Source organism: Trichosurus vulpecula, chromosome 2, assembly GCF_011100635.1.
Source record: "Trichosurus vulpecula isolate mTriVul1 chromosome 2, mTriVul1.pri, whole genome shotgun sequence".
In the NCBI taxonomy this organism is placed as follows: Eukaryota; Metazoa; Chordata; class Mammalia; order Diprotodontia; family Phalangeridae; genus Trichosurus; species Trichosurus vulpecula.
This window is the reverse complement of record NC_050574.1, coordinates 311,712,974-311,737,428: the sequence shown is the minus strand read 5'-3', so window position 1 is coordinate 311,737,428 and position 24,455 is coordinate 311,712,974. Positions and strand designations below refer to the sequence as shown.

Sequence of the window (24,455 nt, the reverse complement as noted above, 5' to 3'; positions counted from 1 at the left end):
CCTCTCATTTCTAATTTTTTCTAAGTGCATGAAATGTTTAATAGAGCTGGATTCCTCTGTTATACTTCATCATTGCATGGGCTGAGAAACCTTTGGTCTATGGAAGAATCACTTGTTCACAAAGAAAAAAATATGAATTCAAGATCACATATAAGCATAAAGGAATTTAATTAATTTTTTAAAATAAGAATCAAAGAACAAATAATTTTATTAAATAATAAAAAAAGAATTCTTCAGTTTCATATTATGGCTAGAGAGAGAGGAGAATGACAGGGCATAATAGATAGAGGGCTAGTTTATGGTTTTTGCAATAATGGGAAAGTCATTTATCCTCTCAGTATCCTAGCAGAATTACTCCTCTGAATTGGTAGAGGGAATGTACATACTAGGAGATCCCTACGTCAATGAAACAATAGATTCAGAACTACACACACACACACACACACACACACACACACACACACACACACACACACACACACACACACACACACCCCAAAAGGAGAGAAACATTCAGCAAACTACACACACACACACACACACACACACACACACACACACACACCCCAAAAGGAGAGAAACATTCAGCAGAAAAAGAAAGGGTTTTCTACTGGGTCCATACCACAAAGATTTTTTTAAAAGAGGAAAAGGCCCCAAGAACACAAAAATATTTATAGCAGATCATTTCATGTTGGCAAAGAGTTGGAAACTGAAGGGGTAACCATCAGTTTTAGAGAATGACTGAATAAGTTATGGTATTGATGGAATACTATTATGCTATAAGAAATTATGAGAATGGAGTAGAGCCAAGAGGGACTAGCCTGAACTTTCCCAAATTCCGTTCCAAACAATGTTAAAATAACACCTCAGAATAAATTCTGGAGTAGAAGAAACAACAAAAGGACAGGGTGAAACAATTTTCTAGCCCAAGGCACTAGAAGCAAGACTCTGTTGCATTGCCTATTCTCAGTTCCAGGGCAAGGAGGAGCACTAGCAGGAGCAGGAGCCCTGGTCACAGTTCCAGGGTGGAAAAGAGTGCTTGTGGTCACTCACAGACCAGAGCACGGGCCAGTGGAGTGTTGATTACACCTCTCCTTGGATCATACTACTTTGGAAGAACTGAATCATTATTAGGATAGTTAGAAGGAGCATACATAGACAGGACACAGGTGTGAGTTGACTATGTTGAGATGGTATCTAAAAAAATAAATTAAGAGGTGAGAAAGAGGGATGCACTGGGAGAAGGGGGAAGTGAGAGGTGGAATGGGTAAAATTGTCTTACATAAAAGAGGCACAAAAGAGCTTTTACAGTGGAGGGGAAGGCGGGGAGGGGATGGACAGACAGAGCTTGAATCTTACTCTCATCAAAATTGGCCCAAAGAGAGAATGGCATACATACTCAGTTGGGTATAGAAATCTATCCTATAGAAAAGTAGGAGAGGAAAGGGATTTTTAAAAGGCGGGGGGGATGACAGATTGATAGAAGGGAGTGTGGATTGGGAGAAGCAGTGGTCAGAAGCAAAACACTTTTGAGGAGGGGCAGGGTGAAAGAAGAGAGAGAGACAGATAAACAGCAAGGAAAAAAATAGGATGAAGGGAAATACACAGCTAATAATCTTAACCATGAAAAAAATTGCAGATGAAGCAAAGATGGCAGAGTAAAGGCAGGGACTCACCCGAGCTCACCCCCAAACCCCTCCAAATAACTTTTAAAAATGACTCTAAAAAATTCTAGAGCAGCAGAACCCACAAAAAGATGGAAAGAAACAAATTTCCGGACCAAGTCTGTTGCACCAGGTTGGGAGAGGAAAGCAGTCCAGTGCAGGCCGCATCAGCACAGACCAAGCCCCAGCAAACCTGGAGCAGGCCTCAGGACAACTGAATCACTGGCAAGAGTGGTGGTTTCCAGACCTCTCAGCCCACAGACACCAAAGACAGCTTGGAAGGTCAGCAGGAAGGGGCTGTTACACCTAAGTGAGAGTGGAGTGCAGCCCAGAACGGGTCATGCCAGCAAACCAGGATCCCCAGGAAACCAGGAGCAGGCCTTGGGAGTAACTGAATCAGCAGCAGCAGCAGTTGTGGCTTCTGAAGCCCTCAGCTGGCAGCTCCAGGGTAAAGAGGAGCACTAACACAGCAGAGCTTGTGGTCACAGTGGAGGGGGAGCCCTCCCCACAGTTCCAGGGCAGAAAAGAGTGCTTGTGGCCACTCACAGACCACAGCACAGGCCAGGAGAGTAGTAAACACCTCTCCTTAGATCATACCACCTTGGAAGAACTGGAAACTTACAGGTCCCTAGAAGTATCTCTAAAAACAGCTGCACAAAACCCTTGAAGCTTGGGATAGTGAGCCCTCCACCCTGGAAGCAGAACCCTACTTTAACAAAAAGTTAAAAGTAATAGGCTAGGAAAATGAGTAAATAACAGAAAAAAAACTCTGACTATAGAAAGTTACTATGGTGACAAAGAAGATCAAAAAACATGCTTAGAAGAAGACAACAAAGTCAAAGCTCCTACATCCAAAGCCTCCAAGAAAAATATGAATTGATCTCAGGCCATGGAAGAGCTCAAAAAGGATTTGGAAAAGCAAGTTAGAGAGATAGAGGAAAAATTGGGAAGAGAAATGAGAGTGATGCAAGAAAATCATGAAAAACTGCTTGGTAAAGGAGACACCAAAAATACTGAAGAAAACAATAACTTAAAAAACAGACTATGCCAAATGGTAAAAGAGACTCAAAAAGCCAATGAGGAGAAAAAAGCCTTAAAAAGCAAAACTGGCCAGATGGAAAAGGAGGTCCAGAAGCTCAATGAAGAAAATAATTCCTTGAATACCATGAAAAAATTTTACAGCACGTTTATCTGATAAAGGTTTCATTTCTCAAATGTACAAAGAACTGAGTCAAATTTATAATAAAGATTATTCCCCAATTGATAAATGGTCAAAGGATATGAATAGACAGTTTTCAGATGAAGAAATCAAAATTATCCAAGGAAATCTATATGAAAAAAATGTTCTAAAATTTATTGATTAGAGAAATGCAAATTAAAATCATTTTGAGCTACCAACTTACACCTATCAAATTGGTTAATATGACAGAAAAGGAAAATGACAAATTTTGGAGGGGATGTGGGAAAATTGGGACACTAAAGCACTATTGGTAGAGTTGTAAACTGATCCAACCATTCTGGAGAGCAATTTGAAACTATGCCCAAAGGACCATAAAACTGTATATCCTTTAGCCCAGCAATAGCACTACTAGGTCTGTATCCCAAAGAGATTTTTTGAAAAGCTCTTTTTCTGGTGGCCAAGAATGGGAAATTGAGGGGGTGCTTATCAATTGGAAAATGGCTGAACAAGTTGTGGTATATGATTGTGATGGAACACTATCATGTTATAAGAAATGCTATAAGCAGGGTGCCTTCAGAAAAACCTCGGAAGACTTATATGAATTGATGTAAATTGAAGTGAGCAGAACCAAACAGTATACACAGTAACAGCAATATTGTACAATGATCAACTGTGAATGACCTAGCTATTCTTAGCAATACAAAGATCCAAGACAATTCTGAAAGACTTATGATGAAAAATGCTACTTACCTCCAGAGAAAGAACTGATGGAGTCTGGATGCAGATTGAAGAACACTTTATTTTATTAACTTTATTTTTCTTTGGTTTGTTTGGGTTTTTTAAATCTGTTTTCTTTCATACCATGACTAATCTAGAAATGTTTTGCATGACTGCACATGTATAACCTATATCAAATAGTTTGCATTCTCAAGGCAGGGGCAGGGGAGTGAGAAAGGGAGAGACTCTGGAACTCGAAATTTTAAAAAACAAATGTTAAAAATTATTTATATGTGTTATTGGAAAACAAAATATTTAAAAGTGAAAAAATTTTAAAAAGAAATGACAAGGGAATAGTTTTAGAAAAACCTGGGAAGACTTGTAGGAACTGATGCAAAATGAAGTGAGTAGAACCAGGAGAACAATGTATACAATAACAACAATATTGAAATTCTTGCTTTCTCAATGGGTGGGCCAGTGGGAGGAGGGAAGGAGAGAATTTGGAACTGAAAATAAAATTGAATTTTTAAAAATGGAAGGACAAAAAGAGAAGAAAATGGAAAAATAAAAATTATGGGGAAAAGGGAGAAAGGAACACATTCAGAGAAAAGAGAAGAGATATTCAGGGCAAAGAACACCTAGATGGCTAAGTGAGGCAAGAGGTGTGAGAGAGAATTCAGGGCAATTAATGGGAGAAGAATGAGAGATGTTCATGAAAGAAAGGCAGATTGGGAAGGAACCTCATGGAGAAAAAGGGAAAGACAGGTATAAAGGTCAGAATCTCTCATTCCTTCATCCTGTGCATGTGTGCTCCACATTCCCTTTTATCCAGGTTTTTGCTCCACAGCCTTAGCCCTAATTCTGCCTTATGGCATTCTTGTGGTCTTTTCTTTGTTCTATTGCTACATTCTTTGAAACTTGTCCTTTTTGCTCCGTAAGTTTCTTTTATTGAGGCAGTAAGGTATGCAGAGCTATTTTTCAAAGTACCTTTTCTTTTTTATTCTCAGCTTACATTTATCTTGGGTTTCCAATAAGGTATTTTAAAATAGATCCTAGGCTTCCTGTGAATCCCATGTGATGTGGATGTAACCCTGGGTTCCCTAAGGCTATTCCAGGGCAGTGCAAGCTCTCATAGGATAAAAGGTCTTCAAGGATAAGCTGGGCAATATATATACATACATACATACACATATACATGTATAATATTGTCATAGCCAACCTAAGTGTTTAATCTCATCACTATAATATTGGCTACCAGCTGATATTTTTTTTTCCAGACACAATTTATAAAGTGGATTCATGAAATTCCTGGAAGTAATTTTCTTTTTAAATTTGTCTTCTAAATAATGGCTACATTTGATTCTTATTTCCTTCTTTCAAACTGAATGTTCATATGAAATTATAGATTTAGCACTGGAAGGCACCTCAGAGACCACCCCAGTTATTCTCTTTTTACAAATGAGGAAATTGAGACCCAGGAAGGCTGAAATGACATCCAGGAGTGAGGAACCTGTGACCTTCTAGGTCCTTGGGTGAACCTTTTGACTTGAGTCCAAGTTTTACAGAACAAATCCTTTTATTAAAGGGATTTGTTCTGTGAAGTTTGGATTCACCCACCCCTGGACTTGTCCAAGGTCATATGGGTAGTTAAGTATCAGAGGTGAATTGGAAAGGTTTTTCCCATGAATATGCCTGTACTGTGATCACAAGAGATTTGCTCATGAGTAAAGGCTAGAGATCTTTTTTACATGGAGCAGCATTTTATCTTGAGCACTTCCAGGATATTTCCACTAATGATGTTTAAAGCCATGTTGTATTTTTACAACTAGAAGAAATGGGTTTTAAAATTGAGGGCTGGGGGCATCTAGGTGGCATAGTGAGTAGAGCACTGGCCCTGGAGCCAGGAGGACCCGAGTTCAAATCCGGCCTCAGACACTTGACACACTTACTAGCTGTGTGACCTTGGGCAAGTCACTTAACCCCAATTGCCCTACCTTCCTCCCACAAGAAAAAGAAAAAACGAGGGTTGAAGTACTCAGCATATGTTAGAAAACTTGCCCTTGTCTTTAGCCAAGGTCTTTAGACCGAGGGTTTCTCATCCCTTATGGTCTAAAAATTCCTTAAGTTTAAGGCTTTAGACTCATTAAAAATGATTTTTGAAAAGATTGTGTTCAGGTAGGAACTGCTGGGAACACTGGATTTGGAGTCAGAGGACCTGCTACTTGTAGGGCAGCTAGGCAGCACAGTGACCAGAAGTCAGAAGTCATTTTCCTGAGTTCAAATCTAACCTCAAACACTTACTAGCTACATGACCCTGAGGAAGCCATTTAACGCTGTTTGCCTCTGCTCCTTATCTGTAAAATGAGTTGCAAAAGGAAATGGCAAACCACTCCAGCATCTTTACCAAGAAAACCCCAAATGGGGTCCCAAAGAGTCAGACACAACTGAACAACAAAATCTGCCACTTACTAGATCTGTGAACTAAGCTAAGTGATTTAATTTGGAGTTAAGGGCTGGGGGAGTGCTCTGTACCCACATCTGTAAAATGAGGGCATTAGACTGGATGGACTCTAATGTCCCTTCCAGCTCTCTGTGCTTTTGCCACTTGCTTTCTTACCTTAAATTGGAAATTATGTGGCTTAAAATAAGGGATGCCTGTAGTGTGCAAGAACAGAGTGGAAAAATCATATTCTAATTCTCTGTAACAGTAGGAAACAATTCTCCTCAAACCTCAGTTGACTCATATCTATAAAAGGGTTTAATTATAATGGCTCACAACATGAATAGACAGGCTGAGGTACAAAGTGGAGTTGCATCCTTTCCAGGGACCAGTCCAGCGTTTTTACTAATGAAAAAGTCATTGCTAGACTTAGAGCCCAAGGAAATGACCTTTATAGAAGCTAGCATGCTAGACTCCTGAAGACTTTAAGGGACTGCTAAAGATGTCTAGTTCCTACTACTACCTTTAGGGAAGACACCTTAAAAAAGCTGTCATATCTAGCCCGGCTGTATTTTAAACTGTTCTAACACTGTCTTTAAAAAAAAAAAACAAACATCAACAAAAGAGGCACCCTTCAAAGATTTTCATGTGAAATCACAACAGAATCAAAATTCAGAGGAAAAAATAGTTATCCTGTAACTTTTAACAATGTATGCCCTGTTAACCTAGTTCCAGGGCAAGAGTATTTAAGGATGAGTCATCCAAACCCACCCTGGCTATTAAATTCCCTCATCCCTCCCCTAGCACATGAAGCTGGGAACTGGTTGCCAAGTAATAGGACATAACATATATAAATAAAATACAATTCATTGCTGCAAAATCTGAGTGCATTTCTTGGTCTCTTCACCACTCCTTTTGCTTCTTTTGTCATTTTTTTCACTTATCTGAATTTCTGTGCTACACATTTCTCCTGGTGAAGCTGCAACAAAAATGAATGAAAGGACGTTAGGACCTTAGTAACTAGGAAAATGTGGGGATCAAGAAATACAAGACTCTTAGATAGTTTAACTGGTAGAAAATGAATGAAAGGCTGCAGAGGAGGCAGGCCTAGGGCTGGAGGAAGTGGTAAGACAAAGGAGTAGGTGGTAGCAGCCTAACTAAATCTTTACTATTCTAATTAGATAAGTAATGTATAACAACTTGTAAATAAAGCTGAAATTGCAGATAATTTTTAAAGCTAACTTGGGATTTCTCTTCCCTCTTTAGGAACTGAATCTGGAAGATTGCTTGGTCAATACTGTAACAACAGAATTGAATTCTTCGCAAGGAACTCTAACATAACATCAAAGAACATGGGCTGGCACTTGATTCTCTTATTGTTACATTACCCTGTCTTACTCTCCATTGTGTTAGTCATGTCTCCTCAGTTTGTTTGTAAGCTTCTTGTGGGCACTGTGCCCGTACCACAAGTTTGGGGGTTAGGGGGAGTATAGCGTGTCCTGGTAGACGGAAGTCTAGACTTGCAACAGAAATATCTGGGTTATTATCCTGCCTCTGATACTTCCTCGCTGTGTAACTATGAACAAGTTTTTCAACCTGTCTGATCCTCAGTTTCCTCCTCTGTAAAGTGGAGATGATAAAACCTATAGCATATTCTTTACAGTACTGTTGTGAGGCTTAAACAATACAAAGCACTTTGCAGCAAATTATTTGTTGAACCTAGGCTAGGTCTCTGTTGCCTTTTTTTTTCCCAAACTTCTCTGCTGTTGCCAAAGGCTAGTGTACATGGACACTAGGGCACAGCCAGTTCAGGGGCATTGGAAATGGACCCCTCCTGGACCTCCAAAAGCCTAACAGATTCTCTTCTGGGAAGGTGGCCAGATATCCCAAATCTCATTACCTTCAGAAAACCCCATTCAGACAGCCAATAAAGCACAGGAACTCTTAGAGACCTCAGCTGGAGCAGGCACAGTAAATGAATGGTTACACTCATTGTCCCTGCAATTACAGGTAGGTAACTAGATGGTCCAGTGGCTAGAGTACTGGACTTGAGTCAGGAAGACCTCGGTTCAAATCCTACCTCTGACATTCAGACTCTAGGCAAGTCATTTAACCCCTGTGAACTTCAGTTCACAGCTATAAAATGGGTATAACAATAACACGTACCATAACATGACAGGGTTGGTGAGAGGTTAGAATGAGATTAACGCATGCAAACCTTAAAGCACCACATAAATGCTAGTTAATGTTACAGAGACTATGATATCCAGCAAGAGCCACAAATTTCCCCACAGAATCCTCACTACCTACTGTTTCAAATTCCAGTGAGGAAACTGGACTTGCAAAGTAATTAATAGCATAACCTGGCCAAAGAAACCAGACAGTAAGGTTGGTAAGCGGCTTCAACTCCTTCCATTTTACCTGTAAAGGTGAGTTATAGAACCATATTAATTAGATTAAAAGGGGCAAAGCTATACATGCAAATAAGCATGACTAACTTGTAGGGTTTGGGGGCGGGGGAGGCAGGACAGGCAAACAGGAACTGTGTTCACAAAATTACTGAGTTAACCCAAAGTGTTCCTAAATGAGTTTTAGAATCCTCCAAAGTGGCATTGAAAGCATTGGTCTAACTACGCTCGGCATTGATATCTGGAATGGAGAACAACGGCTCTGAGAAGGCAAATGGCTGGAGCGAGGTGTTGAGAAACACAGGTATAACCTGGCCATTTCCTAGTTGGTAGCAACAGCTGGTATTTGTAAAGCAGGGAGTGGCCAGAGGAGTAAGGCAATTAAGGAGTGGCATCTGGACCTGGGCAACTGGAAGGGGTGTGAATGGCAGCGATGAAGAGAGAAATGAGTGGGTTCTGAGTTCCAAAGCTCATCTCACCACTGATTAGTGTGAGGTCTTAAGACAGCTACTTAACCTTTTAGTAATTTTGTTTCCTGGTATGTAAAACAGGAATAATTAGGCTGGCCTACTTTTCCATGCTTTTATGAGGAAGGACTAGCAAATAGTTGGTAATTATAAGAAGATAAAGGAGGATCTCTAGAGTCCCTTCCAAATCTATATACTGTAAGCCTATAATCTAGAAGGAAAAGGAAGAAGAGAATGGGAAAGGTCTTCAGGGGTCACCTAGTCTATTTAATTGAGGAGGAAACCAAGTTGAAGAAAGATGAAGGTCTGAAGTCAAGTTATTGGCAGAAAGCCAAGGATTAGGATCTAGGACTCTTAATTGTCCAGTGAGGAAGAGAACAAAGAGAAAGGATAATACTTTAGGAGAAAGAAATGAAGTAGGGCATTGGTGTTTGGCTGTTTGGACACAGATGTCAGAGAAAAGACGCAAATAGGAAACAACTGTTAGAAGTGAAAGTTTAAAGGATACAATCCAGGATAACTGGTCTAGACACCAAATTATGAGATAACGGTTCAGTGACAATTATTTGGCAACTTAAATATGTATGTGCAGATAGACAGATATCTTCAAAATATTTAAAAGTATTACTATTATCACAATAACAGATGGACAGCCTGAATACCCTACTGGTAACCGTGGAATAAAAAAGCCCTAGAGGAAGGTTTCCAGCATGTTGGAAGGATCGAATGCAGAACATGAGCAGGAATTAAACCAGATGAAAATGTATAGATGGGCAGGGATTTGCACTGATGGACCTACATCAGTGAGATCCCATATCCACTGAAGTACTGAAATGTAAAGCTACATTTAAAACCAACACCAGTTAACCAACAATTCAAACAAACATGCAGGTAAATTTCCAGTCAATATCCCTAAATTTGAACCACTTCTATCTAAATCATATAGAGATACAAAATCACAAAATGATGCAAAAATACACAAAAATAATTTTAGCAAAATGAAATCAATTTTAAAAATCTTTTCAAGAAGATGATAAGGTATACAACAAAATTGAAAAATAATTCAATGTACTTTCAAATATAGGTGAAACAACCACACCCTTGGCCCCAACTAGAGTAAACAGAACCATGACCTCTCTAAAACAATAGTTACCCTTACTATTATAAGTAGAGATGGGCAAAACCAAAGAGTTGATTTTATTTTATACCCTGCAAGTCAGGAAATGTAAGCTGTATTGAAACAGTGGCCACAAAATTCATCTTTAAAAATCTACAAAAGATGCTGAACCAAATCCTGAGAGGGAAATCCAGAAAAAGTCACAGTGAGTCATTTGTCCAGCCCAACTGAGCATAAGGAGACACACAGGGAAGTCTGGGGATATTGGAGACAGGCCATGTGCAAACACTCCAGAGCCCAGGGAAAGCCCTTGCCAGCAAGGCAAAAAGAGGTTCCTGACTCTGGGGAACTCCAAGGCCCATAGCAAAAACAATTGATCTGCAAGATCAGATTGAAGAGAAAAAAAAATTAAGAATCACTGGACTACCTGAACATTATGATAAAAAAAAAAGACCCCAGGCATCCTCTTTGATGAAATCTTAAAACTGCCCAGATCTCTTAGAACCAGAGGGTAAAGTAGAAATAGAAAGAATTCACTGATCACCTCCTGAAAAGAACTCTGAAATGAAAACTCCTAGGCACATCATAGCCAAAATCCAGAGTTTTCAGATCAAAGGGAAAATACTGAAAGCAATGAGAAAATAAAAGAATTCAAGTACTGAGGAGCCACAGTCAGGATCATACATCATTTGGCAACCACCACTAGGAAGGACTGAAGAATTTGAAATACTATATTCCAGAAGGCAAAAAAGGATTGGGCTTACAGAGGAGAATAAATTACCCAGCAAAACTGAATATGACGCTCCTAGAGGAAAAGAAAATCAATCTTTAATGAAATAGAGGACTTCCAAGCGTTCCTGATGAAAAGACCAAAGCTGGATAGAAATGTTGTAGGTCAAACACAGAAGTGAAGAGAAACATAAAAAGATAAAAATGAATGAACAATGATATAGGAATAAATGAGGATAGACTGCTAACATTAAATTATGAGGAAATGATATATGTCTCTTCTGAACCCAAGCATCAACAGGAGTCATAGAGAGAATAAAATTAGACAAGACCTGGGAGTGGCTCTATTGTTTGAGATCTTAAGAATGGAAAGAAAGGGGAAGGTGAATACATTGGTATTGATGGGAAAGGAAGGTTAGGGAAAATTATCTCATATGACCAGGGTATACAAGTAGGCATCTATACAAACAAAGAGGAACCCAGGGAATGGGAGGGAGCAGCTGACACTTGAACCTCACTCTGATCTGAACTGCTGAAAGGAGAAAAGAATATACACACACACACACACACACACACACACAGGAAGTTGGGTAGAGAAGTATATTTCACTCAACAGGGAAATGAGAGGAAAAGGGGAGAAGGACGGAAAGAGAATTAGATAGAGGGCAGATTAAAGGAGAGACTAATCCTAAGCAAAACCATCTCTAATTACGTACAAAAATATTTCTATTTTTATAAAAATTACATAATAAAAATAGAGCTCCTTGTGAGGTGTCAAAGAATGGAGACCTGAGGGGGTGCTCATAAATTGGGGAACTAATGAACAAATTATAAATGTAATGGAATATTTTATGCTGAACTCTCATTAGTGTAATGACCAACCTCTCTGAGGAACTGAATGGGCTAAATGGAGATGAAAAGACTCTCCTCAACTTCCACCCCAGGTCAGATTACTGCTTCCACAAGAGTTCTAGGGGTTCTTAAGGGTTCACACTTTTTTTTAATACTTATGGTACTTAAGGGTCTGTGGCTCACAAACCACTACAGACCCACTAATCCTGCATTTGTTGTTGTCCTTGGAGTGTTTCAGTCCTGTCTGACTCTTTAACTCCATTTAGGGTTTTCTTGGCAAAAATACTGGAGTGGTTTGCCATTCCTTCTCCAGCTAATTTTACAGAAGAGGACCTGAGGGTCACATAGCTAGTACATGTCTGAGGTCACAGTTGAACTCAGATCCTCCTGCTATAATACTGAGCCACCTAGCTGCCCACAACCTCGCTCTAGGAATGTGTTCTTAGGAGACAGAGGCAGGTTGGCCTTGGAGTAGGGAAAATCTGGGTTCCAGTTCCATCTGTGACAAATGCTGGCTGCATGACTCCAATGAGTCCCTTAAGCTTTCAGTGAGTGCTCAGGCACCTTTTCTAAGAGTACCAAGTTTCAGAGAAGGCATTGATCCCGCATTGATGGAGGGAATTTCCTCATTATATATTTCCTAATCAGTGGAACCTCAGATTGAGCCTCACTCCCCTACTGCCACACATTTGTGACACATAACGCAACGGAGATACAAAGATGAAAATCAAACAGCCCCTGCTCTCGCAGAGCTTACATTCTCAGGATTCAGAGACTAAGTCATTAATGGGCGGAAAGTGCCTATACAAGGGCAGGTCATTAATAATGCATCGTGCACTTCCAGCCATTTCCTAAATACCTTTAGAAAGGGTTAGCTCGAAGACAAGAGGCTAAATTTAAATTTCTTTTCGCCTCTCATTTGTGCACCACCCAAGCTTCCCATGTAGGAAGCAGAAAGGCCCTTGGATCGTCAGGGTCCTGGGGCCTGCCTGCAGGGTCACTTCGCTTCTCCTGGCCTCAGTTTCCTCATCTGTAAAATGACGGAATTGGTTGTGATTTTTTTAAAGCCCCTCACAGAACTGACATCCTGCGCTCCTGGTTCCCTCATTTCACCCAGACGTTGCGAGGGGCCCCATCCTGAAAAACAAAACAAAACGAAATTAAAAAAACAAAACCACTTCTGGTCTGACGTTCTTCTCGGCGGTCAGTTATTCAGGCCTCTCCTGGAGGAGAGGTGAGGGTAATTGTTAACTGAAAGGTTTCAGCCTCGCCAAGTCAGAAGGCCAAGCTGGGCGGAGCTGGGACTCGGGAGCCGGGAATCGTGACACCCACCGGGGACTTAGCTCGGAACCAGCGCCTCGGGCCGGGCTGCGTAAAGACGACGGGAGGCCAGGCACGCCGGAGTTCCCCTAAACTGCGCCTTCACTGCGCAGGCGCAAATGGCCTTCTTCCCGTAACAGTCCTAGGCTCGCGCAGCCTCCGCGGCGCTCCGGAGCGAACAAGCGCGCTCCCGGCGCTTCCTTCTCCTCCTCCCCTTTTCCCTCTCTCCCCACTCCATTCCTTCTAGCCCGCATTCACCCGGCAGGAAGTGGGGGCGCGCGTGCACGCGCGCGAGCCCAAGACAGCGCGGCGCGGCGCGCACGCGGGGCAGGGACGATGGAGCTGGAGCCGGTGACGCCTCCCGCGCGCGGTGCTCTACGTCACGGGTGCGTGTGTAGTGGCGGCAGGGCTGCCGTCGGCGACGGCTGCTTAGGCAAGCGGCTTGGCTGCCTGGACAGGCGGGGGTGGGGTGGCTCGGCTTGGCAGCCGATGGAGTAGACGACGACGGAGAAGACGACTCCGACTCCTCCTCTCCCCTCGCCTCCTCCCTTAATCCCCACCGGTGAGGAGCTTTGGCCGCCGCCAGCCCCAGCCGCTCGCTCGCTGCCGGGGCCTCGGGGAGCGCCAGGCCCCGCAGCTTCCCCTTTTTTCCCCTCCGCAGCGGCCAGGCAGGCCCGCCGGCCGTAGCCGGCCCCCGCGGGAGGGGGACGCGGGCTGCGCTTTCCTCGCCGCCGCCGGGGGCTCCATGTGAGAGACGGGCCTGGGCCTCGCCGGCCGCCAGCTGCGTGACTGACTCGCTTCTCCGACCCCGGACCGGCCGCCTCGCCTCGTCCCCTCCTCTCTCGGGAGTTCCTCCGCTGTCACCCGCGCTCGGGTCCGCGCTCCCTTCCCTCCCCCCCAGCCCCCGGGGGGGAGCGGTGACAGGCCGTGAAGGGGGAGGGGGGGTGGGGGTGGGCCGAAGGTGGGGGCGCCCCCCAGCCCAGCCCCCTCGGAGGATCGCGGAGGCTCCCCCCTTGGGTCCGTGGAGCACCGGGAAAGGCCGTCCCGGAATCGACCTAACCAGGCACGGACGTCCCGGTGTGGCCGGTGACGGCCCCCCGCCTCCTGCAGTCCTTGGAGCCAGGTACGTGTGTGTGCGCGCGTGTGTGTGTGTGTGCACGGGTAGTGGTGATTCCAGTGCAAGGGTAAAGGGCTGGGCTTGAAGGGGGGGGGGGGCGCATACATGTGGCAGCTGGGCCGCTGCCTGGAGGAAGATGGAGGTACGGGGTGTTGGGGTCACTGGAGAGCAGGGATGGAGCTCCAGAAAGGCCTCGGCATTGTGAAGACCTGTCGGGTGTCGGGGTGGTGCGTGTAGACGAGGGCCGTGTCAACCATCTCGGGGCTGTCACTGGCTGGGATGAGGAAAGCGCCTGCTGGTGGCACTTACAGGTCTGCGGATCACTAACTAGGTTCTGATTTTGCACTGATTCGGTCCTTTTAGGAAGACAGCCTTTAAGAACGCAGAGTGGACCTCTTGAGCTTATTAGTTTTGTATCGAGGCCCACTTTTTGGAAAAGTGGATTGATGGGGTGGGGGGAATTGTGGAAATGAAGAATCTGCAACAGTTTTAGAAGACTGGTTAGGAACAGTGTCTGGGAGAGTTAGAAGCATTTCGCAGCCCGCATAGTGCCTGTCTAAAAAAGTATCACGTTTCTTTAGTAACCTTCAATTTAAAGTTTATTTCCATTGTATTCTTAAGGAAGTATTTACAGGCATTTCGCAGCTGTATTCATATTTTGCTAGGGATGCGTGTGTTGAAGGTGTGAGCTAAATAAACAGTTCCCTCTTTGGGCTGGGTACTAAGTACAAACAATTACTGTATTCTCCTGGACTCCAGCTTTTTCCATGAGTTTCTCAGCTTAGCCAAGAATTTTTTTTTTTTACTTTTGATTTTAATAATTTTTAAAGGTGTTTTTTTCCAGTTGCCTTTTTGTTGTTAGGGTTGGGGTGGGGAGAAATGCCTGTTTACTCTTTTATAGTATGAAGAGATGTAAAATGCTACTGTATTCATTCTGCAGTTGGTTTTTAATGAATGCTAGAGACTTAGAAAGTTAGGTGTTTTACTTGAGATTTCCTACTTAATAAATTTGTCGTTAGATATGTGGCAGTGGCCACACTCTTAACTAATTTTCAAGTCTTATGTCTTCTTGTTTCCTGCAATGTTTCTGAATTATTTGAACACTTAGTTTAGGAAATCATATAAAGTTAATCTCCTGTCAGTTTTGTGTAATTGAATTTTCATTCCTTTGCAGTGAGGGATGAATGTATATACTGTGTATGCTAACTTAAAGGATCCATTTCATTACTTTTTCCAGAAAGTTATTAAAGTAAGAGACCAGAGATACTTAACAAAATAAATGACTTTTTAAAAACTCTTAGAACAAATTTGGTGTACACATATTTCTTTCCACTTGCTTAAGAAAAATACAAAGTTATAGAATTTGTGAAATTAGTTTTTCATATCTGTAATAGTCTTTAACATTAGTAAGTGCCTACAACTATGGTAAGAGCTTTAGTATGATATCTGACAAATTGAAGAAAAAGATTATAGAATTAAAGAGATTTTGAAATGATTCACAGATTTATTTTTTGTAAAAGTGTGAATTCATTTGGCTGAATCATATAGACTTTGGTGGAATGATTACATAGTTATGATCCACATAGAGGTTTGTCCTGAAATAAGCATCTACTAATAGATCTAACTTATTTGTTATCTAACTTAGGGAAACCTTATAAACATTTAAGAAATCATCTTAAAGAGGTGTTTGTATTTACTCATCATATTATCTTGTCATATTTGCCTTATTTTTCAAGGGGAGATAGCTATCATACGTTAGAGACAGGCATGCCTTGCTTTATGTAAGCCTATATATAAATCTAAATTTACACAAAGTTCAGTGAATCCACAAGTGACATTATTTACTTTACAAAAAAGATTAATGATAAAGCAAATTCTCTTAATGCATTTAAAATGTCTGATTAAGGGGAGAAATATGCAGTTTTTTAAAGAATGCATCTCTAACATAAAGCAACATAGTTGTGTGTGAGTGGCATTTTAAAAAGAAGCCAAATAGCCCTTTCTTTTATTGTCTAAGAAGATGTTAAATATTTACTACAAAATGTATCATTTGATCTTGGGTGTCCTCTGAACTCATTTGGGACGTATATTGCCTCTGTTACTCATAGCAATTAATCAGGTATTGCTTTTTAACATCTATTGTTACTTTACTCTTAAGTTATTTAATGTTTGTATATGTAACTTACCTCCCCAACTCAAAAGAGCAGGGAAAAGGTCTTACACTTTTTTGTGTCCCACATAGTGTCTAGTAAATACTCAGATCTTAATAGTTTTCAGTAAAACAAATCTTATTTTCTTTTAAGTTATAACTACAAAATTAGTTTACCAGTATCATGATTAGCAATATGGTTGTATGTGTTCCTTGAAGCAAGTGTAAGGATAATGTTGAAACCACCCCATTTGGCTCTGGTGCCTTGATTAGATGAGAATACTTTTTGGTTGAATTATATAATCAGAACTGAGTGACCAGTACACCAACTTTAATTGTTCAAAGGTACTGTGTGAGAGAGTGGAGTATGCCCTAAACAGTTTGTATGAAAGGGAGGGGCTATCTCAGAATAAGGGGAAAAAAGATACTGAGATCTGGGTTTGGGAGGTTAGAGCAAGAATGGAGCAAAGGGAGGACTGAGCTGTGTCAGAGAAGTGAGATACCTAGAAGAGTTTTTGGCTCTATGGTTATCCCAGAGAGGAGGAACCAGTCTGAGGGAAGTCCAAAGAAAAGACAAGCTTTTTTCACCAACCTTCTGTCTAGATCCTTGTCCACAGATACTATAATATAATTTGTTGTTTTGTCACACAAATGTTTCCGGAAAACTGAATTTTGCCTCTACTATAAAGACAAAGAATGACCAGAGACAGACATAAATGTGAGATTAGACAGAGAGGTTTGCTAGGTATTATATTAGTAATTTTCATAATTGGATGCTTGGAGGAATTGTTACTGAACTGTTAGAACTTTTCATCTAAAGTAAATTCCCTAAGTCAGGATGGTCTGAGTTTGAATCCAACCTCAGACACTTAGTAGCTGTGTGACCCTGCTAAGTCACAACTCTAATTGTCTTCAAAAATAAAATAAACTCCCTAGAGCTGAAAAAGAAGGGAACCAGGTGGACTTTAGGAATCGTTGTATTGCCCTTAGGCTTAAAACGAGCTAATGATTATAACAGGGTATTTATAGCGGTTGCCTTCAGTGATCTTAGAAAACTGCTGAAATATTTCCTATTTTATTAATCAATACTGCATTATCTTCCTGGGTAAGAAGTATTAGAACCTCATTAACTACACTATTAGAAACAATAAAAACACTGATAAATAAGTAAATTGTCTCTACTGAGATGCAAATTAAAAAACTAGACATCTGAAAAAAAAAATTTTCTAAGACTTTTCCAGTTAGTGTACTCAGCTAAATAAATATCTGGGGTAATGACATAAGCAATATTGCCAAGAATGCTTCCTTTGCCCCAAAAAGAACAACAAAACTGCCCTTTTCTTTCTTTCTCTTGAAATCCTATTTAACTTTTAATATTGTACAACCTTCTCCAAGAAGCCCTGCTTGACACAACTCCATCTCACCCCCAGTTCAGTTCATTTTAACAATTTGTTAAGCACCTTCTTTGAAAAGCAAAATAGTCCCTTCCCTCAAGAAACTTATATTTATTTGGGAGAAACAGGTCCATAGATAAGTAAATACCAAATATATAAAGTAATTTTGGTGGACACTAATACATGGGAGGGTCAGGAAAGGCCTTGTGTAGGAGGGGACACTTGAGCTTTCCTTTGAAAGAAGTGAGGTGTTTTAAAAGGGGTGTTGAAGAGATAAAGCATTCTAAGCATGGGAAGACAGTTCATGCAAAGACAGAGATGGGAGGTGAAAGATTGTCTTGGGAAATAGTAAGTAGGCTAGTTTTCCAGAATACAGTCACATAGGGGTGGGGAACCTGCAGCCTTGAGGCCACATGTGGCCCTCTAGGTCCTCAAGTGCAGCCCTTTGCAAATCCTTTTGTGAAGTTTGGATTCTGTCAAAGGGCTGCGCTTGAGGACCTAGAGGGCCACATGTGGCCTCAGAGCTGTAGGTTTCCCCACCCCTGGAGAGCTTATAAACAGGAGTAATGTGAAATCATTCTGGAAAGAAAGGTTGGAGGCAGATAATGAAGGGTTTTAAATGCCAAATAAAAACTTTGTATTTTAGCCTAGAGACACTGAAATATCTTCAACACAGGAATGACATGGTCATACTTATACTTTAAGAATACCAGTTTGGCAGCTATGAAGAGGATGGATTGGAGAGGGTAAAGGATGGAGGCAATTGACTAGAGTTGATAAGGATCTGAATCACGGTGATGGCCATCTGAGTAGAAAAAACTGGATGGACATGAGAGATGTGGAAATAGAATCATGCAACAGGGCAACCGATTGGATATGGGGGAGGAAAGGTTGAGGATAACTCTGAGATTGGGAAATTGGGCAACTGGAAGGATGATGGTGTCCTCAACAGAAATAGAGAAGTTCTGAAAAGGTTTGGTTTTAGAGGAAAGATAATGAGTTCTGTTTTGGACTTGAGTTTGAGAGCTAGGTGGATATGTTAAGCACTCATTTGATTGATGATAGAGGACTGGAGCTCAGGAGAGACTAGGGATGGATTTGTAGATCTTATAGTTATTTCATAGAGACAAATTGAATCCATCAGAGATGATAGGATCATCAAGAGAGAGTATAGAAAAGGAGGAGGACCCTATGCAAGAGTCTTAAGTGATACCCATGGTAAGGGAGCAAGAGGAACATAGTTGATAATGTTCTAGCAAATGGACTCAGAGATGGGTTAGTCAGACAAAGTAGTAGGAAAACGAGGTAAAATGAAAGGTTAGAAATTAGTGTACAAGAAGAAAGATGGTCAGTAGTGTCAAAAGCTACAATAAGGTCATGATGAATTAGGACTGAGAAAAGGACATTTTATTTAGCAGTTAAGATATCATTAGTAACCTTGGAGAAAGCAGTTTGAAGAGAGCGGTGAAATCAGAAGCCAGTTTTCAGGTAGTTGAAAAGAATGGGATATGAAGCAGCTGGTGGCACAATAGAGGGCTGGGCCTGAAGTCAGGAAGAGCTCAGTTTAAATAGTGCCTTAATCTAGCTGTGTAACCTTGGGCAAGTCATTTAACCTCTGTTTGCCTCAGTTTCTTCATCTGCAAAATGGGGATAATAATGGCAATTACCTTCTAGGATTGTTGTGAGGATCAAATGAAATAATGTTTTTTAAAGCATTAAATGATAGCTATTATTTATTATTAATTGGCAATAAATGTAGATAGCTTTTTTCCCTAGGAGCTTTGACTGCAAGAAAAAAAAAGATGTAAGCTTTAAAGGTATGGCATGATCAGGTGACGGGGATTTTTTTTTTTTAATGCTAGGGGATATCTGGGCATGTATGTAAGCAGCAGGAAGGGAGCTCTCACATAGTTCATATTTTTTTTATTAATCTGTTTAAGTGTCTTATCTCTCTATATTTCCATGTATAGAATGGGAATCCTGTAGAAGGGGGATGACTATGCCAATAGTACCAAACTTTCTCAGGTTCTTGTAAGGCCCATGTGAGATAATACACATAGAATGCTTTGCAAATGGCTCTATACAAATATTAGTTTTTACTAGATTACCCCCCACGGGGCCTAGAACCATACTGAAGGCTTTAAAGTACTGTTTGTTGTTGAATATTAAAATCCCATGGAGTCAGTGAGTTTTTCTAATTAAATAGAAATGACTAGTATTTTACGTATGTGTACTTTTAGATGGGTTTATTTTTCTTTTAATGTCTTATACAGTAGATGTGTGAGAACTAAATGTATATAGTCTCTTGATAAATACTCCTGCATATGGATGTTAGGAATCTTCAGTCATTCTATAATGACCTCTAAGGGACCTTCTAGCTCTAAATCTATAATCCTTTGTGTAGCTTTTATTATGTATTGGAGCCCAAAATTTTTGTGGAAATAACTTTCAGATTCTTTCAAATAAATCAGTGGGAAAGTATGATTCAGTATGCCAGTTATTTTAAACAGCTGTTACACATAATGCATAAAGAGAAATTAACTTGTAATGGTCTACTTGATTAATGATTTTGTAATACAAATGCTGTGGGGTGCGTTATTTTCTTGTATTATGTTTGTGACTGAAAAACTCATCATTAGATTGAAATACTTTTGACTATTTTTATTAAATTTGACTTATGTTTCTACATTGAGTGTGTTTTAGGATTACTTTAGAATCTTTTAAAAAAAATAATTACTCACAACATCTACCCCCTACCCTTTTATTTATGTGATGTTGAAGAAAGCTGGAAGAAATCACAAAACCATTGAGCACACTATAAATTTGTGTCATTTGATCTCATCTGGGCCCTCACTGCAGCAAGGCAAACATTTTATTCCTCCTTAATCACTTCAGTAGCCCACTCTTTACAGCGACTGTTCCAAATCCTCTGGTCTGGCCTCTCCTACCCTCTCATCTGAGGACCTTGTCTCATACCTCACTAGAAAATAAAGGCTGGGGGCAGCTAGGTGGTGCAGTGAGTAGAGCACAGACCCTGGAGTCAGGAGGATCTGAGTTCAAATCCAGCCTCAGATACTTGACACACTAGTTGTGTGACCTTGGGTAAATCACTTAACCCCAATTGCCCTGCCTTCCCCCTTCCAAAAAAAAAGAAAAGAAAAGAAAAGCTGCTGGCTAAGAGCTCTTCCTTCTCCTGTCCTCCTCATCTTATATGATTCAGACATTTTCACCCATTATCTCTTCCTTCACTCCTGTCTTGGATATCTTATTGCCAAAATCAGTCCCATCACATCCCCACTTCTCTAGCAAAATGCAAAGTTACCAATGATCTCTTTAATTGCCAAATCAGTGTCCTTTTCTAGGTCCTCATCATTTTTGACAGCCTTTGACCCTGTCGATCACTTTTTTCTCCTGCATACTCTCTCTTCTCTAGGTTTTCGTGATACTGTTTTCTTTTGGTTCTCCTCCTGCCTGTCCAACTGCTCCTTCTCAGTCTCCTTTGTTCTTCATCCGTGTCAGTCTCCTCATTATGGATGTCCTCCAGGGCTCTGTCCTGGGCCCTCTTCTATATTCTCCTTATATTATGTTACTTGTAGAAAAATGAAAAATGAAGAATAAATAAATAAATTCTGCAACTTGAAAAGGCTTCAAGGTAAGTGGAGGGAGTGTTGCATGATTTTCTGTTTGCACTCAATGCAACCTCTGAAGCTGAGATGCAATGAAGTATGGATCAATTCTCTGCTGCTTGTGCTAATTTTGGCCTAACAATTAACACCAAGAAAACACAGGTGCTCCATCAGCCACCACCACACCATCCATACGTGGAACCACCATTAACAGCAAATGGAGAAGTTCTGAGTGCTGTGGATAAGTTCACTTACCTTGGCAGTGTACTTTGCAGGAATGTACACATTGATAATGAGGTTGACGCATGCATTGCCAGAGCTAGCTCAGTATTTGGGAGACTCCGAAGGAAAGTATAGGAGGGAAGAGGTATTAGACTGCTTACCAAACTGAATGTCTACAGAGCTGTGGTGCTGACCTCCTTGTTGTATGCCTGGACAGCCAAGCCAGGAAACTGAATTTCTTCCATTTGAATTGTCTTAGGAAGATTCTGAAGATCACCTAGCAGGATAAGATACCAGACTCAGCTTCAGAGAGCACAACTTTGATGGACTGGCCATGTTGTTTGAATGCAAAATGCCTGCTTGCCAGAAAGACTATTCTGTGGAGAACTCACACAGGGCAAGCATTCACATGCTGGTCAGAAGAGGCAATACAAGGACACTTTCAAGGTCTCTCTCAAGAATTTTGGAATTGATTGTGTGGCGTGGGAGACATTGGCCCAGGACCGCTCAGCATGGCATGCCCACATTAGAGAAGGTGCTGTGCCCTATGAGCAAAGCAGAATTGAAACAGCTCAAAGAAAACACAGGATGTGCAAGTTTGGAGTATCCTCCCCAAATGTTCACATGGACTATTTGTGCCTGACCTGTGGTGTAGAGCATTCTGAACTCCTGTTGGCCTGATCAGCCACAGTTGGACACATTGAATTTTGACTCAAGCATAGTGATGTCATTTTGGTCCTCTTCGAGAATGAAGGACAACAGCCATACCATATTGGAAGTAAGGAAAAAGGATGCACTACAATATTATATCATTTATAATCTATAACAAAATCTAACACTTCATTACAATGGTGTTCTTCATGGAATCTTGAAGTTGAAAGGAACATACTAAGGCACAATGTGTGGGGCTATGAATTGATTTAATTTTTCTGGAAAACAATTTGAAGTTATCTTAAAAAGTCATTCAACTGTACAGACACTTTTCACCCAGAAATACCATTGCTAGGCATATACTCCAATGAAGCCAAAAGAAAGAATAAAAGGATTTTACTCATAAATACAGAATTTTTATATGTTAGAATACTTTTTGTAGTAACAAAGAACTGAAAGTAGGGGCCCATCAATGGGGAAGTGGCTGAAATAGTGGTGGTATATGAATGTAATGGATACTTATTATATAACAAGAAATGACAATTCTGAGAAAATAAGAAAGATTTATACGAATTGATGCAAGTAAGCCAGGAGAACGATTTATACAATAGTTTAAAGGAAGAAAACATTGAGGCTTTGAAATGTTAATGAATGAAGCAATCAACCACAACTTTAGACACTTAGTATGTATGGAGGTTTTCAGGTAGTGGTCTATAGATGCAAAATGAGAAGATTTTCAGATATATCTAAAGGGTTGATTTGTTTTGCTTAACTGTTAACTGTTAAAAAAAAAAAGAAGGGTTCTCTGGGGCAGGGGAGAATAACTGGAAAGTGACAATGATGTGTACCCCTCTCACCTTTTTTTTTAAGTGTTGGAAAGGTTCATAGACTCTAAACTCCTACCACCATGTAGGAATTCTCTCTGTACAACATCTCTAACAAATGGTTTTTCAGCCTTTGCTTAAATGCTTCCTGTGACAGGCAACTCAGTACTTCATAGGGTTAGCCCTTTCTATTATGGAGCAGCCTTATTTGTTATAAAATTGTATATATTAAAACAAAACCAGTATTAAACTTCTGCACATTGGACCTAGTTCTCCTGTGTAAGTTCAGTCCATTTTCCACGTTATAGTTCTTCAAACGTTAGAACAAAACTAACCTATCCTCTGAGTCTCTCTTTTCCCATGCTCCTTCAATAGTTTTTCATATAACATGATTTCAAATTTGCTTAAATCTTATTTTCTCACCTCCGAATAAACTGTAACTTATCAACGTCCCTCGTAAATGTGGCATCTAGAATTTAACACAATTCTCTATATATAGTCTGACAAGTACTAAATAGAGTGGGATTATTACTACCTTATTCTATTAATGTCTTGTATTTCTTTTGTTTCCCATATGCCAATCCAAACCTTCAGTGCCAGTGTATATATCAAGTATTTGCTAACTTAAAAAAAACATTATAACCATGATGAAAACCATTACAGTTAACCCATCTCAACTTCCATCGCCCAACTAGTGGTATTCTTACTTCCATACAATATTTCTTTTTTTGTTTGTTTGTTTGTTTGTTTTTTGCAAGGCATTTGGGGTTAAGTGACTTGCCCAAGGTGTGCCACGTGTCTGAGGCTGGATTTGAACTCAGATCTTCCTGACTCCAGGGCCGGTGCTCTACTCACTGCGCCACCTAGCTGCCCCCATACAATATTTCTAATATGTTAATAGCAGAGAAAAACTCTCAGTATCTCATTAGATCAGTAATAAAGGCAGCTATGTGGCATCTGGATAGAGAGTCACATTTGGAGTCAGGAAGAACTGAGTTCAAATTTTGCCTCAGACACTCACTAGCTGCGTGACTCTGACTGGGCAAGTTACTTACCCTCTTTTAGTCCCAGTTTCCCTATCTATGAACTAGAAATAATAATAGTATCTACCTCATAGGAATGCTGTGAGGATCAAACTAGATAAGATAAATAAAGAACTTTGCAAACTTTAAAGCAGTAGATAAATGGTAGATTATCAATCAATCAGTTTACCAGTCTATAGGTATTTAGTAACTGCTTACTACTCGTGTGAAGTCTTAGTCCCTGTCCTCAAGGAGCTTGCATTTTAGTGGGAAGATAACATGTAACCAGGTACATGCAAGATCTATACAAAGTATATGGAAGTTGATCTTAGATCTGGAGAGGCCTACTGCATAAAGTGAGATTAGTTGAGTCATGAAGGAAGCTAGGGAGACTAGAGAAATAAGGAGACAGAGCATTCTGTTTATTAAAGGGGGGAGGAGGAGACAGTAAGCACAAAAGCATTGAGTCAGAGATGGGGTGTCATGTTCAAGGGACTACAAGTAAGACAATGTAGGTGGATAATAAAATCTTTGGAGGAGAGTAAAAAAAAAAGGC

The 24,455-nt window shown here is 40.7% G+C and overlaps 1 protein-coding gene across 1 annotated transcript in view; it reads left to right on the top strand.

Moving 5' to 3' along the window:
• Positions 1-13,870: 13,870 nt before the first annotated feature.
• The window catches only part of MAP3K2 (mitogen-activated protein kinase kinase kinase 2), a 96,745-nt gene continuing 86,160 nt past the window's right edge, over positions 13,871-24,455 (top strand). The window contains exon 1 of the mRNA XM_036745569.1: positions 13,871-14,017. The gene's annotated coding sequence lies outside the window, so the exon portion shown is untranslated. The remainder of the gene's footprint in view (positions 14,018-24,455) is intronic.